Raw genomic sequence first — 16,295 nt, forward strand, 5'->3', positions numbered from 1 at the left:
CACATCTGTCTCTCCATCATTCTCTGTATACAGTTGGCTCTCTATGGGTTTCATGGATCAAAAATATTAAATAACAGTGCCACAGTAATACACATAAAAATACAATGCAGTATAACAGTTGTTTACATTGTATTATGTATTATAAGTAATCTAGAGATTTAAAGTATACCAGAGGATATGTATAGGTTATATGCAAATACTATACCATTTTATATAAGGGACTTGGGTATTTGCAGATTTTAGTATCTGTGAGAGTCTGCAGCCAATCCCTCCTAGGATACCGAGGGCTGACTGATCTTTTTATTTATTTGGATGCATTTCTAAATAAAAAGTAAGTTGTAGTCATCAGCACGCTATTGCCTAAGTATGTCAGTATTTACATCATTACCTAGGGTTCAGTAATGCTTATTTTTTTCCTTTTGTCATAAATAAATATATGTGCGTGTGTGTGTGTGTGTGTGTGTGTGTAAATGCACAGATCATTGGGCAAGTTTTGACGGATGCAAACATGTATAACTCAAAACTCCTTTCAAGATTACAAAATGTTCTGGGGGTGATGGCAGAATTCACTGAAGCCCCTTCTCATGTCACTCCTTGCTGCTTCCCCTGCTGTCCATACTATTTTATTTCTACTGTGGATGAGCTTTTTTCCCCCTGTTCTAGATTTTCATATAGGAATAATAAAACGTAGACTCTCGTGTAAGGCTTTCTTCACAGCATAATGTTTTTGCAATTTATGATGTGATGTAGATCAGTTGTTTGCTTTTCTTGTTTTCTGATGAATCTTTGTGTGAATACACCACAATTTATCCATCCTCTTGTTGATGGATACCTGGGCTGTTTCCAGTTTTGGGCAATACCTAATGCTGAAATTGACTCTTCAGAGGGTAGGTGTTTGTTTAATTCTGTAAGAAACTGCCAACTTTTCTTTCAAAGCTTGTTGAAACATTTAATACTCTCACCATCGGTGTGTGGGAGTTAAGGTTAAACCACGTTTAACATAAACATTCTTATGGTTATGTAGTGACATCTTATTGTGAGTTTTAATTGGCTTTTCACTGATGATGAATGATTTAGCACAAATTTATTGAGCATTTATATAACATGTTTTGTGACATCTGTTCAACTTATTCGCCTGTTTTATTGATTGTTGGTCTTTTAATTATTTAGTTGTATAAGAGTTTCAGAAATCTTGGATTCATGTCAGATTTATGTTTTGCAGATTTTTTCTTCCCCTGTGCCTTGCCTATATATGCATTCTCTTCCTTTTTCCCTCCTCCCTCTCTTTCTTCCTGTAACAGCTTTATTGAGAGAAAGTCTATATATTTTGTGCATTTTTATGGGAGAAAATTTTAATTTGCCTATTTTTTCCTATGATTATTGAGAAAAACTTTTGCCTACCCCCAATGATGATATTCTCTGAGGTTTCCTTCTCCAAGTTTATGAGTCTAGCTTTTATGTTTTAATCGACATCTTAATAATTTTTTTGTACGGTATGCGGTATGCCTTGAGTTCTTTTTCTGCATGTATATCCCATTGTTCCAACACCACTTATTGAAAGACTATCATTTATCCACTGTGATGTCTTTTTAAAAAATTAGTTGTCTTTGTGTTGATTTCTAGACTCTGTCCTGTTTCATTGATTTATTTGTCTGTTTTTGAGGCCACTACTGTACCCTCTTAATTGCTGTACCTTTGTAATCTTGAAATCAGATACTGTTAGCCTTCTATCATTATTTTTTTTTAAAGTTGTTTTGAATATTCTGTGGTCTTTGCATTTCTATATGAATTTTAGAATTAGTTTGTCAATGTCTACAAAAATGCGTGATGAGATTTTCATTGTGATTGTATTCAACCTATAGATTAATTTAGGAGAGACTTGATTCTTAACAACATTGAGCCTTCCAATCCATGAACATTGTATATGTTTTTATTTAAGTTTTTAAAATTTCTCTTACCAGGATTTTTTTAGTTTTTAGCATAGAGATTTTATGCATAATATTATTAAGATTTTCTTTTTTGGGCGCTATTGCCAATGGAAGTTTTTTTTTTTTTTTGAGATGTTGTCTAGCTCTGTCATCCAGGCTAGAGTGCAGTGGTGTGATCTTGGCTCACTGCAACGTCTGCCTCCCAGGTTCAAACTATTCTCCTGCCTCAGCCTCCCGAGTAGCTGGTGCTACAGGCACGTGCTACCATGCCCGGCTAATTTTTTGTATTTTTAGTAGAGATGGGGTTTCATCATGTTAGCCAGGATAGTCTTGATCTCCTGACCTTGTGATCTACCCACTTTAGCCTCCCAAAGTGCTGGGATTACAGGCATGAGCCACTGTGCCTGGCTGTAAATGGAATTTTTAAAACTTTATTTTTTCAATTTGTTGTTGCCACTATATTAAAAAAATGCAACTGATTTTTAAAATTAAACTTGAATCCTGCGACCTTGCTAAATTCACGTACTAGTTTGCTGCTTTGTAGATTCCTTAGGATTTTCTATAACCAATAACTTGTCATCTGCAAGTAGAGGCTATTTTTCCTGTCTATCTTTCTGTCCTTTCTTTTTTTTCTTTTCTTTCTTTGCCTTAGTGCAAAGGCTAGGACCACCAATACAGTGTTTAACAGAAGTGGTTAAAAAGAGCATCCTTGACTTCTACCAGACCTTAGGGGGAAAGGAGTTCAGTATTTCAAAATTAAGTATGATGTTCTAGATATTTTTGTATATGACCTTAATCACATTAGGGAAAATAACTTCTCTTTTTACTTTTTTGAGAGTTTTTGTCAAGACACATGTTGCATTTTATCCTTGCTTTTTCTGCCCCCCCCCCTTTTTTTTTTCTGGAGACAGAGTCTCACTCTGCTGCCCAGGCTAGAGTGCAGTGGCGCGATCTTGGCTCGTTGCAACCTCCTCCTTCTGGGTTGAAGCAATTCTCCTGAATAGCTGGGTCTACAGGTGTGTGCTAACACGCCCAGCTAATTTTTGTAATTTTAGTAGAGGTGGGATTTCATCATGTTGGCCAGGCTGGTCTCGAACTCCTGATCTCAAATGGTCCACCTGCCTTGGCTTCCCAAAGTGCTGGGATAACAGGGGTGAGCCACTATACCTGGCCTTTTTCTGCATCTTTTGCCTTACATTGTTTTTCTCCTTTATTCTGTTATGGTGAATTACCTTGATTTTCAGATGTCAAACCAATCTTGCATTACTGGAACAAACCCTACTTTGTCATGATGTATTATTATTTTAATAATTTTAATAATAATACTTGATGCCTGGGCTCGTTTGTGATGTCCAGGCTGGTCTTGAACTCCCAGGTTCGAGTGATCTGCCTTGGCCTCTCAAAGTGCTGAGGCTAATACTATTTTGTTAAGAAATTTCACATGTATATAATTAAAGAATAATATAATTTTCTTTATTTGTAATATCTTTATGTGGCTTTGGTATTGGGATCATGCTAGTCTCATAAATCAAGCTGGAAATGTTTTTTTTTTTTTATTTTTTGACAGTTTTTATAATATCGGGACTGTTTTTTCCTGAGCTATTTGACACAATTCACTAGTGAAACCATGTGCCTGGAGTTTCATTTGTGAGGAGCTCTATATATCAATTTCTTTCTTCTTTTTCCCTTTTCCTTCCCCCTCCTCTTCCCCTTCTTCTTCCCTCTCCTTCTCCTCTCCACCTTTTTTTGGAGAATATCTAACTCTCTTCCAGGTGGGAGTGCTGTGGTATGATCTCAGATCACACCTTCCAGGTTCAAGTGATTCCTGTGCCTCAGCCTTGAGCTCCTGGGCTCAAGCGATCCTCCTGCCTCATCGTCCCAAGTAGCTGGGACTACAGGTGCAAGCAATGATGCCTGGCCAATTTTTACATTTTTTTTTTTAAATAGAGATAGAGTGTGACCTTGTTGCCCAGGCTGGTCTCAAACTCCTGGGCTAAAACAATTCTTTCACCTTGGCCTCCCAAAGTTCTGAGGTTACAGGCATGAGCAACCATGCCCATTCTTTTCTATCTTAAGAACAAAGCTCAAGTCTGCTTTTAGACCTTTCTTTTCTTACATATGCATTTACAACTATAAATTTCCCATTAAACACGGCTTTAGCTGCATCTCATGATTTTTAATTAATTTATTATTTTTTTTTTACACAGGGTCTCACTCTGTTGTCCAGGCTGGAGTGCAGTGGTGTTATCTCAGCTCACTGCAACCTCTGCTGCCCAGGATCAAGTGATTCTCCCACCTTAGCCTGCTGAGTAGCTGGGATTACTGGCGCATGCCATGACCACCTGGCTAATTTTTGTATTTTTAGTAGAGATGTGGTTTCACCATGTTGGCCAGGCTGATTTTCAACTCCTGACCTCGTATGATCCACCCACCGGAGCCTCTCAAAGTGCTGGGATTATGGGCGTGAGCCACTGCTCCTGGCCCTTTTACCCTTTAATTCTGTCAATTTTTGCTTTATGTATTTAGAGACTGTGATTAGGTGGTTGCACATTCAGGATTGTTATTTGTTTCTGATGAGTTGACCATTTTATAATTTTGAAAAGTTCCTCTGCTTAAAAGTCTACTTCATATGATATAATGTATCAGTTCTGATATTAATATATGCATACTGTTTTCATGGCATATAATTATTTGTTTATTTACTTTGTTCCTTTTTTTAATGTTAGTTGAAGATCTTGTTGTTTACCAATGTTTATTTACTTTGAACCTACCTGTCTTCTGTATATTTAAAGTGCAGCTGTAATTGTGGGCAGCATGTAATTGAGTCTTTACTATTTAATGTCTTTTAATGAGAGTGTTTAATCATTAACATTTGATGTAATTATTGGGAGGTTGGACTTCAGTCTACCATTTTAATATTTTTATTCTGTTTCTTTTTTGTGTGTCTGTTTTCACTCCTCTTTATTCCTTTCCTGCCTTTTGGGGGAATAAATTGAATACCTTTAGAATTCTATTGTTTTTCTGCTGACTTTTTTGCTATGCCTCTTTGCATTTTCTCTCCCCCCCTTCATCTGTTGCTTTCACTCTTTACCATTTACTTAGAATTAATGTTGTAGCAGTTTGCATAAAATGTAGAAACCTTGCAACTCTCTAGGTTTGTTCCCTCCAGTTTATTTTGCTGTACTTGCCTGATATATCCTATCTGCACAGTTTGAAACTACTTAAGATAATGTTACAAGTTTTACCTTAAATAAACACATCTAATTTATATTTACCCTGTATTTTATGTTTTTGTTTTTGAAACAAGAGTCTTGCTCTGTCCTCTATGCTGGAGTGCAGTGGCACAGTCTGGTCTCACTGCAGTCTCTGCCTCCGGGGTTCAACCGATGCTCGTGTCTCAGCCTCCCAAGTAGCTGGGATTACAGTTGTGCACCACCACGTCTGGCTAATTTTTGTATTTTTAGTAGAAATGGGGTTTCACCATCTTGGCCAGACTGGTCTTAAAGTACTGGCCCCAACTAATCTACTGCCTTGACCTCCCAAATTGCTGGGATTACAGGTGTGAGCCACTGTGCCCGGCCTATATTTACCATTTTTGATGTTCTTCATTTCTTACAGACTATTTGAGTGTCTGTCTAGTACCATTTTCTTTCAACTTGAATAATTCTCTTTACTTTCTCTTTTTCTGAGACAGAGTCTTGCTCTGTCGCCCGGGCTGGAGTACAATGGTACAGTCTTGGCTCAGTGCAACCTCTGCCTCCTGGGTTCAAGTGATTCTCCCTCCTCAGCCTCCCAAGTAGCTGGGATTACAGGCACCTGCCATCATACTTAGCTAATGTTTGTATTTTTGTAGAGACGGGGTTTCACCATGTTGGCCAGGCTAGTCTTGAACTCCTGACCTCAGGTGATCCTCCCGCCTCAGCCACCCAAAGTGCTGAGATTACAGACATGAGCCACTGCGCCTGACCTCTTTTTTTCTTAAAATATCTTTATTTGCCTTAATTTTAAAAGAGTATTTTCCCTGGATGTGGAGTTTTGGATTGGCAGCTTTATATTTGAGCTCTTTAAAGACGTCATTTTACTGTCTCTGCTCTCTTTTGTTTCTGCAGTACAGTATGAAGATGTCTGTGGTCATCCAATTTATGGTTCTTCTGTATGTAAAGTTTCATTTTTCCCTAACCATTCCAAGTATCTTTATCTTTGACTGGTATATACCTACTTGTGGTTGTTTTTAGATTGACTATGTTTTGCTTTTTTTGCAGAGAGTGAGGAGTTGTCCCAGACTCTTACATGTAACAGTATGTTAGATCCAGTGATCCCACAGATCTGTACAACTTGGTTGGACTCAAACAGCAAATTTTGTCTTTTAGACAGTGGGTCATATTTTGGTTTAGCTCTTTTAGTTACTTGGAAACCACCGTAACATGAGTAGATCAGGGATCATCCAGAGATTGAAGCAGAGTTTATATACAGAATTTGGGGTTCCCTCCTGCGCACTTGCTTATTTTCCTTCCAGGAATATCCTCATTTTGCAGCAGCTGTGTATTGCCCTGAACTCTATCTTCTTATCTTTAAGCTAGAAAGGCTGTGAGGGTTTCTGTTGGAGTTTTAGCTCTCCCATGTAGCACAGACCAGGACCAGTTGTCAAGCTAAAAGCTGTAAACATCAGAGAACCCTCCCCACATTATTCCTTTCTTGTAAGAGTTGATTCCCTTCTTGTCATTCTCCAGTGCCTTCATGTATTAGTCCCTTCTTTCGCTGCTATAAATAAATACCTGAGCCTGGGTAATTTATAAAGGAGTTTAATTGGCTTACGGTTCCATAGGCTTTATAGGAAGCATGATGCTGGCTTCTGGGGAGATCTCAGGAAATTTACAATCATGGTGGAAGGCAAAGGGGGAGCTGGCATTTACTGTGGCTGGAGCAAGAGGGAGAAGGGGAAGGTGCTATATACTTGTAAACAGCCAAATCTCATGAGAATTTACTATCATGGGAATAGCACCAAGGGGATGTTGCTAAACCATTCATGAAGAACCACCCTTGTTATCCAGTCACCTTGTGCCAGGCCCCACCTCCAACATTGAGGATTACAATGACATGACATTTGGGCAGGGACACAGATCCAAATTGTATCACTTCATATAGTTGTTCTATAAATTTTATCCAGAGATGAGGATTGCTTGAGCTCAGGGGTTTGAAAACAGCCTGAGCAAGATAGGGAGATCCCATCTCTACCCGCCCCCCCAAAAAAACATTAACTGGGTATAGTGGTGTGTGTCTGTGGTCCCAGCTACTTGAGATGCTGAGGTGGGAAGATCACTTGGGCCTGGGAGGTAGAGGCTGAAGTGAGCTGTGATTGTACCCCACTGCACTCCAGCCTGGGTGACAGAGTGAAAACCTGTCTCGAAAAAAATTTTTTAATTTTAATCCAGAGTTTTCAGTTTTATCTATGGGAGGGTCATTTGGAAAGGTGGCCATTACTTGGCCAGAAGCAGAACCCTCCCTGCTTAGATTTTGAGAAAAACAGATTGAGATCTTACAGTATTCTGCTTCAGTTTTTCTTTCTTGAGCTCATATTGTACTTGTCTTTTGCTGACACCATTCATTCATTAAAATTAATAATCTTGCAGAGTGATAATATAAAAAGTCAATGTGGTTCACCCTCAACCAACCCCATCTCTCATCACCCATTTTTATTTCCATGTCTGTCCTAACTTGGCTCTGTCTGGTGCCTTTATAGCTAAAATTAGCCACACTTGGTATTTTTAACTCTATTGTGCTTGGAAAGTATTTTGAGAGGCTTTGCCATATAACTTCATGAAAATAATGTGAGGAAAAGAACTATAGGAAACAGGTGAAATAATCTTTTCAGTTGCTAAGAAAAGTTTCTTATTAATGGGAGAATTTACTAAGGAAACTATGTGTTGCCAAGTGAAGAGTTTTTTTTTTGTTGTCTGAGACCATTTCTAGGTGTCTATACTTTTTGTGAACTCTCGTGCTATGAAGGTTTAGGTTTGCTGGTGCAGTGGGAATTGATCTTTGAAAATTACAAGTCCACATAAAAAAAAGATGGATGGCTAGATGAAGAATCTGAGCCCTGTGTGCCTATATGTGTGCTAAAAGCTATGGAGCTTATGAAATCTAAGGTAATCTTGGCTTATTTTTTTTTTTTGAGATGGAGTCTCGCTCTGTTGCCCAGGCTGGAGTGCACTGATGGCGATCTTGGCTCATTGCAACTTCCACCTCCCAGGCTTATGTGATTCTCCTGCTTCAGCCTCCCAGGTAGCTGGAATTACAGGCATGTGATACTACACCTGGCTAATTTTTGTATTTTTAGTAGAGACAGGGTTTCACCATGTTGGCCAGGCTGTTCTCAAATTCCTGACGTCGAATGATCTACCCACCTTGGCCCCCCAAAGTGCTGGGAATTACTTGCCCTCCCAAAGTGCTGGGATTGAGCCGTCGCACTTGGCTCAATCTTGGCTTGTAAGACGTTTAAGGTCTTGAGGTCAGGCAAGAGGGAGTGAAGGGATGATACATTATTTATAGCCACACAATAAATTATACCAACAGTTTTAGTGGCTTAAAATGGCACATCTTTTTTATCACAGTTTCTGAGGGTCAGGATTCTGGGTTTGGCTTAGGTGGATCCTCTGGCTCAGGGTCTTTGACAAATGCTGTCAATATGTTGGCCAAGGCTGCAGTCTCAACTGAAATCATGGGGGGCGGGGTTGAGGATCTGTTTCTAAGCTCATTCACATTAATTGGTTGGATTTAGTTGCCTGCCAGCTGTTGGACTGAGGGCCTCCATTTCTTCCTGATAATTGTCATGTGTATGTCTCCATAAGGTGGCAAACTATATGGAAGCCAGAGTCATTTTGTAAATTAACCTTGGAAGTGACATTGTGTGTGTGTGTGTGTGTGTGTGTGTGTGTGTGTGTGTGTGTTTATTATTTTTTTTTGCCGTATTCTGTTCAGTAGAGGCAAGGCTCTGGTCATGAGTACCAGGAGGTATGGAGATCATTAATAGAGCTGTGTTTTTTTGTTGGTGAGTTGAGGGTATGGGGAAGAAGAAGACGAAGAAGGTATAAATTTTTATTTCTTACAGTGTATACTTAGAGTAGGAGCCAGAATCACACAGTAGGGTGAGAAATTTCAAAAGCAAAGTTTACCACTAGGAAGCTATGGGATGCCTTACAAGAGAACAGCAAAGCATCTGAATTAAAGGAATGTAGCAAAACTTTAAACATTGAAAGGGTATTTTTCTGTACTTTCAGGTTGAAGTTTTATCTTAATTTTCTAGTCAGTATTTTTCTACACTGACTTGGTTGAAAATATTCACGACTGAAATTATATTATTTCTTTTTACCTATTCTTTTTGAAAGATGGGAAGACTTATTCTTCGAATTGGCTAATAGATTTCAAAGTTCATATGCTTCCTGTAATGCGTTAAACTCTTACATTGTGTAGTAATAAAATTGGAGTAGTTTAAAATAATGGAACAGTAGCTGCTGTTCTATTCTTCATGCTTGTGTGTGCATGTCTGTGTCTGTCTGTATCTATAGTTTGATGTCTAAAATGTTTCCCACAGATTTTGTCTTTCATGTAATTCTTTGAAGAAAGTTGAGATTCTTTCTGAAGAAAACTTTCCCTGGAATATTAATTTTATGAATAAGTTTCTTCCTATTGCCTTAAAATCTGATATTCTAGACATATTTTTGTTATAAGTTAACATTATATTTTCAGTAATGAAATCTTTTAAAATAAACCTTGGTTATTTCTTAAAAATATAAATTTCAGCAAATAAATTATTTCCTCTTAGCTTCAAATTAAATATAAAGTATAATGTGGAAATAATAGAAAATATGTGAAGAGGTAATTTTGTGGAACTCTAATATTGTTGGGAGTCAGAAGCTAACTTTCTTTTTTGAGTAGAGTGGTTGCAAGTCCAGACCTGGAAGCAGACTGGCTGCTTTGAGTCCCATTTCTGCCTCTCCCTACAGTATGTTCTTAGTCAAGTTAATTCACTTCTTGTGTCTCAATTTCCTGTCTGTAAAATGGGAACATTAATGGTACCTACCAAATAAATTTATTGAAGAGATAAGTGAATTAATAAAGGCAAAGCACATAGAACTGTATAGGACACTTAGTGAGTACTATATACATATCCTTATTTTTTTACTGTTAGTAGTAGTATTAGTATCACAATACTGGCTTAGTAATTACTTATGCCACTTAATTGTCTCTGGGGTTTAGGTCTTTCATAATGTAAATCAAGAGATTGGATTCTTTATGACTGACTAACTGGGGACCTGTTAGTGTCTGTTGGATAGTAACCCACTGATACATTTTTCCTCATCGATTTTGTTAGGATTTTTTGTGCCTACAGTTAAACAATACCCTGAAATATAGGGTCTTAAATGTTTGTAGACAGTTGTAGAGTGCATTCTTCTGAAACAGTTGGTTTTAATTTTTTCAAGTAACATTTGCTTTATCTTTGTTAATTAGTCTTTCATATTCCAAGAAAGAGAGCATTGCTTGCATTTTCTCCTGTGCTGCCTAGCAGCAGGCCAAGTCTTCATCAGTATGTCGCCAGCTAGAGTTGCACACACAAAGCAGGTTCCTATCCTAGATACTCTCAATCTTACTAGTTTGTTAATCTTTCTTTTCTTCTTTTTTTAAGAGATAGTGTCTCACTCTATTGCCCAGGCTGGAATGCAGTGGTGCAATAATAGCTCACTGTAACTTTGAACTCCTGGGCTGAAGTGATCCTTCTACTTCAGTCTCCCAAGTAGCTGGAACTATGGGTGCACACCTGGCTAATTTATTTTATTTTTTATTTCTTGTGGAGACAGAGTCTCACTTTGTTTTGTCCGGGCTGTTCTCTAACTCCTGGGCTCAAGTGATCCTCCTGCCTTTGCTGAAGTGCTAGGATCATAGGCCTGAGCCACTGTACCCAGCCTGTTAATGTTTCTTTGTATTTTTTTCTGTCTCCACAAGCTTTTATAAGTTTTACAAGTTTCTCTGTCTCCCTTGTGGTTCTAAGACTAGGAAAATTGTGCATTCTTACTGTCTTTATCATTCTTCTGTCTCCAGGTGTGTTACAGAGAGGGACAGGTTCTTTTTATCGCCTGAGGCACATTTAGTACATTTGGCAGATTCTATACTTGTTTAAGTAAGAGGCATTCATGATTAAGGTCAAATAGTACCACAAGAATTATTGAAAAAATATTTCTTCCACTGTTCCTAAGCACACACATGTAGTAGGTACCTTCTCTAAAGTACTTTTTTTGCATATCATTGTATTTAACTTAACGCTTTTCCCTCTTTTAAGAGATTTTTTCATCCTGCAGAGTGACCCAACAGATTTGCTGAATGAAATGTTTTCTTTTCTTTTAAAACGTGCCGTCTTGCTTTTGATGATCATTTAGACTGCGATTTTCTTTGGTGAATCTGATCAGTTACCCTAAACTGCATTTGTACTTTGAATGCAGATGTTGTAGGATAAAGAGTTTAATAGTGCCATATTGATATTTTTACCTTTTATTTATTATTGCTATTTCTTGGTAAGATGAATGAAACAGAACCATGTGGTCTTTAGAGGAAGTTTTGCTTTTCTGCATATTTGGTGCTGCTGCATTCCAGATGGTTTTCTTGCCTTGCAGAAAATAACTCTATAGGCTGACGTTTTTTGCATCTGCTGTTTGTCAGTGGCATTCACAGTGCTTTTGTTGTATTCCTCAATCTCTCTGCCATTGTGGCAAAACCTAATTGTAACTAGCAAGCGGAATTTTTCCCTTGATTCTTAGCAATATTTCTTTCTTTTTTTTATGGAATGGCAAAGGAGGTAAGTTTCTAATTTGGTCTGCTGGTGATAGTGGTTGGTTAATTGAAATAAAGTTTGGTATCCTTAAAAATGACATATAACTTTAAATACTTATTATTTATTTATTTTTGGAAGCTTTAACTGATTTTATTTTCTTTTTTGAAATAGGGTCTTAACTCTCACCCAGGTTGAAGTGCAGTGGCACGATGTTGGCTCAACGCTCCAGGGATCCTCCCATCTCAGCCTCCTGAGTAGCTGGGACCACAGGTGCCTGCCACCCTGCCCGGCTAAGTTTTATATTTTTTGTAGAGACGGGATGTTGCTGTGTTGCCCAGGCTGGTCTTGAATTCCTGGGCTCAAGCAATTCACCTGCCTCAGCCTCCCAAAGTGCTGGGATTACAGTCGTGAGCCACTGCGCCTGGCCCAGAAATTTATTTTCTCACAGTTCTGAAGGCTGGAAGTCTGAGCTCAATGTGCTGGCAGGGCTGGTTTCCTCTAAGGCCTCTCTTGTTGGCTTGCAGATGGCCGCCTGCTTGCTGCCTCTTCATATGGCTGTCCCTCTGTGCATTTGCTCCTGTGGTGCCTCTCACTCTTTAAATACTCTAGTCTGTGTTATATGTGTTAATTCTCCAATCTTTTGCTGTAAAGCTTTTTCTTCAGTGTTAGTCTGGTGAGGAGAACTCTATATTCTTTTCCTTCCTAAAGCATGCCCCAGCAAATAATGACGTTTCAGCTTTGGTTTCTTTGAAGTCGAGAGAGAACTTAGACATGTGCAAAGCATTCTGAATACAGAACTCTGCTAGACTTGTATGATCCTTTTAGTGCCTACCTTGATAAAAATTTCTCAAAACATTTAACTTAATTTTTATAGGATTTCTGTATACTCACATCATATCAATTTATATAATATTTAGGTTGCAGACTTACAAGTACATTTATAGTGAATACATTTGGTCACAAACAAAGCCAATTCTCTTTTGTTTGTTTGTTTTGAGACAGAGTCATGCTGTGTCACCCAGGCTAGAGTGAAGTGACATGATCATGGCTCACTGTGGTCTTGAACTCCTGGCTCAAGTGATCCTCCCACCTCAGCCTCCCGAGTAGCTAAGACTGCAGGCCCGTGCCACCATGCCTAGCTGATTTTTAAATTTTTCATTTCTGTAGAGATGGGGGTCTTGCTGTGTTGCCCAGGCTGTATAGCTGATTCTCAAGTACCATCTAACCTCTGGGAGCAGAACAGTGCAGAGTGATTAGAGTAGTTGAGAAGCTCTGAGCATTTAGAGTGCTTGTGGTATGGTTTATGGATGGGAAGGGGAAGAGTGGAGAGATTGTCCATTTGGGTGTTGGAGGTCAGAAAAGGAAGCTTTCACTGTCAGATTTCAGAGCTCTTACACCAAGTTTACAGATTTTTGCTTTTCACTCTTGGTATCACGCACCACTTTTCAGGCCACTTCTCTCACAAATCTTTAATTAGGACAGATACATTGCCAATCCTTCATGAATTTAACATCTGATATTGGTAGAGGTGTTATGTACCATATATTGTGAGGGCACAGAAAATAAGTTTTTGTTTTGAGGGGAGTATAAAAACTTTCAAGAAGAGATGACTTTCTAAATTCTGAAGTATAGGCCAGAATTAGAAGGTATCTGGGAAGAGGAAAATGGGGCAGATAATGTGGTCAGGAAGAGGGGAAGGCATGCACAAAATTGTGACTACATGAACTTGTACAGCCTAACTGGTCTATAGTTTTGTACTGTTTTGAACACCAATGTGCTGCGAGCACTAGGATGGTAGAATAATGTCTGGGATACATTACATGCTTAGTAAGTATTTTAAAGTAAGAATGAATGTTGAGGAAGACGGAGGCCAAACCATAGTGGACCTTGTACATGATGCTATGAAGCCAGTGTTTATCCTGAAATGAGTCTTTGAGGTATCTTAACCAGAAGAGTGACATGATCAAATTTTATTTATAAAATTATCCCTCTCAAATCATTGGGAGGGGAGAATACGATTGCAGTGAGAGATACCATTAAGGAGACTGTTGAAATAATCCAGTTGAGGAACTAGGGAAGGCCCTAATTAAAGCTTTTGAGCATTGTGAGCAAAAGGTACTGATGCATTGCAGGAGTCTTTTGGAAATAGAATTGACCTTGGTGACTGTGTGTTTGGAGCAGTGAGGGTAAGGGAGAATTTTTTGGAGTGACCCCTACATTTGTAGGATGGTGATTCCAGAGTGGCGGTGCTGGTGCTGTGGACTAGGAAAAGGTTCTTGGTTTTTAACACAATATATGGCACATGGTATTTATTGTTCACTTTCCTATTTGAGAAAAATATGTTTATTATTCCTATCTGAATGTACAATCTTTATTTTTTAATTTTTTATTTTTATTTTTGGAGACAGTGTCTCACTCTGTCACCCAGGCTGGAGTGCAGTAGGCATGATCTCGGTTCACTGCAACCTCTGCCTCCTGGATTCAGACAAATCTCATGTCTCAGCCTCCCAAGTAGCTGGGACTACAGGCATCTGCCACCACGCCCAGCTAATTTTTTGTATTTTTAGTAGAGACAGGGTTTTGCCGTGTTGACCAGGCTGGTCTCGAACTCCTGACCTCAGGTGATCCATCCACGTTGGCCTCCCAATGTGCTGGGAATACAGGTGAGAACCACCATGCCCGGCCCACAATCTTTTATAACTGAGATGGTCTCGCTCACTTTTATTATATTCCAGAACCTGTGTTATAAATGTGAACAATATTTGCAGATTTGAGTTGAAACCTAACTCAGTTGTTTACTCCGAGCCTCTTTAATGTTTGAAATGCCATAAAATTGTAGACTTAACCCAATAAATTGACATCAGAGAATAAGATGAAAATTCTGTCTTTAAAATTCCAAACTTTTTAGTGTCATTTCTTTATATTTTATCTTCTGAACAAATGACATCTTAGTTCATAGAATTACTCAGTATCGTAAGAGACATGATGCTAATTCTCTTTTTTTAGGATATATTCTCTTAAGTGGCTGATAGTATCATAGAGGTTATTGTACACATGTTGAAAACTCACCACAGACTAGGCTCTATGCTGCACATAGGGCATTCAAGAAGGAATGACATATTTTCCATTTGCAAAGATAGTGAAGACATGTTTCTAAATAAGTGAGTTGGACCATGACTTTCAGTGTTGTTTTATTCTAATACTTTACAGCATATCACATATTAACTGTGGGAATATCATTAAAATGCTAGGTGCATCCATAATTTGTTTCCTCCTTTTGATTGCCTCCTCCTTTGCATCTTATCTATCTGCAGATCCTTTCTGCTGTACTTCCATCCTACATCCCCAGTGCTTTCCTCTCCCTCCTTTTTTTCTAGTCTGATATTTGTGCTTCTGTTCTTGATTTCTCTGCCACCTTTTTGAATTTTTTCTCTACATAGTAGCTACAGTTATCTTTAAAATGTAAGTTATGTTCTGCTTAAAGCCCTTTCATGGCTTCCCAGGTTACACTTGGAGTAAAACTCGAGTCCTTCCCGTTCCTTAAATATTGCTTCCTCAAAGAGTCTTCGTTGTTGAGAGATTAATCAATACTCTGAGAACTCAGAGGAAGGGGCAATTAGTTCTGGCTTTGAGAACCCCAGAAAGAATTAATAAGAGCAATAGTATTTGATACAGGTCTTGATGAGTAGGATTTTGTTAGATTATAGTATGTGCTGAAAAAGCATTTAAAGAGTGCCTACTATGTGCTGTGCACTGTCATATTCATACTTTCTTTGACAAGTAATGATGAATAAGTGGTATTTTTTTTTTGAGACGGAGTTTTGCTCGTTACCCAGGCTGTAGTGCAATGGTGCGATCTCAGCTCACCGCAACCTCTGTGTCCTGGGTTCAGGCAATTCTCCTGCCTCAGCCTCCTGAGTAGCTGGGATTACAGGCACCCACCTCCATGCCCAGCTAATTTTTTGTATTTTTAGTAGAGACGGGGTTTCACCTTGTTGACCAGGATGGTCTCGATCTGTTGACCTCGTGATCCCCCCGCCTCAGCCTCCCAAAGTGCTGGGATTACAGGCTTGAGCCACCGCGCCCGGCCTAATAAGTGGTATCTTTTTCAGGCTGGAGTGCAGTGGTGTGATCTTGGCTCACTGCAACCTTTGCCTCCTGGGTTCAAGCAGTTCTGTCTCAGCTTCCCAAGTAGCTGGGACTACAGGTGCACGCCAGCTAATTTTTGTATTTTTGGTAGAGTCGGGATTTCACCATGTTGGCCAGGATGGCCTCAATCTCTTGACCTTGTGATCCACCCCCTTGGCTTCCCAAAGTGCTGGGATTACAGGCGTGAGCCACTGCACCCGGCCAATAAGAGGTATCTTTGAAAAGGAATTAATATTTGTTAACAGTTTGGTTTTACTACAGTCTCAATGAATAGTATATACAGGACTAGCCCAGCAATCCTTAGTCTGCTTAAATACCAGGAACCGCTTCATTCACTAGTACCTATGAGAATAGAACTTGGCAAGTGTTGTCATCACATATACCTGCTGAGTCAC

At 39.0% G+C, this 16,295-nt stretch overlaps 1 protein-coding gene across 41 annotated transcripts in view; it reads left to right on the top strand.

Moving 5' to 3' along the window:
* Positions 1 to 16,295, top strand: part of ENAH (ENAH actin regulator) — a 160,329-nt gene that overhangs the window by 66,223 nt on the left and 77,811 nt on the right. For 7 of the 41 annotated variants that reach the window (XM_078356729.1, XM_078356742.1, XM_078356739.1 and 4 more), the window contains exon 2: positions 8,104 to 8,210. The exons of the other annotated variants lie outside the window; for them this stretch is intronic. The gene's annotated coding sequence lies outside the window, so the exon portion shown is untranslated. The remainder of the gene's footprint in view (positions 1 to 8,103; positions 8,211 to 16,295) is intronic. 41 annotated transcript variants of the gene reach the window in all.

The sequence above is a fragment of the Callithrix jacchus genome, chromosome 19 (genome assembly GCF_049354715.1).
Source record: "Callithrix jacchus isolate 240 chromosome 19, calJac240_pri, whole genome shotgun sequence".
Lineage (NCBI taxonomy): Eukaryota > Metazoa > Chordata > Mammalia > Primates > Cebidae > Callithrix > Callithrix jacchus.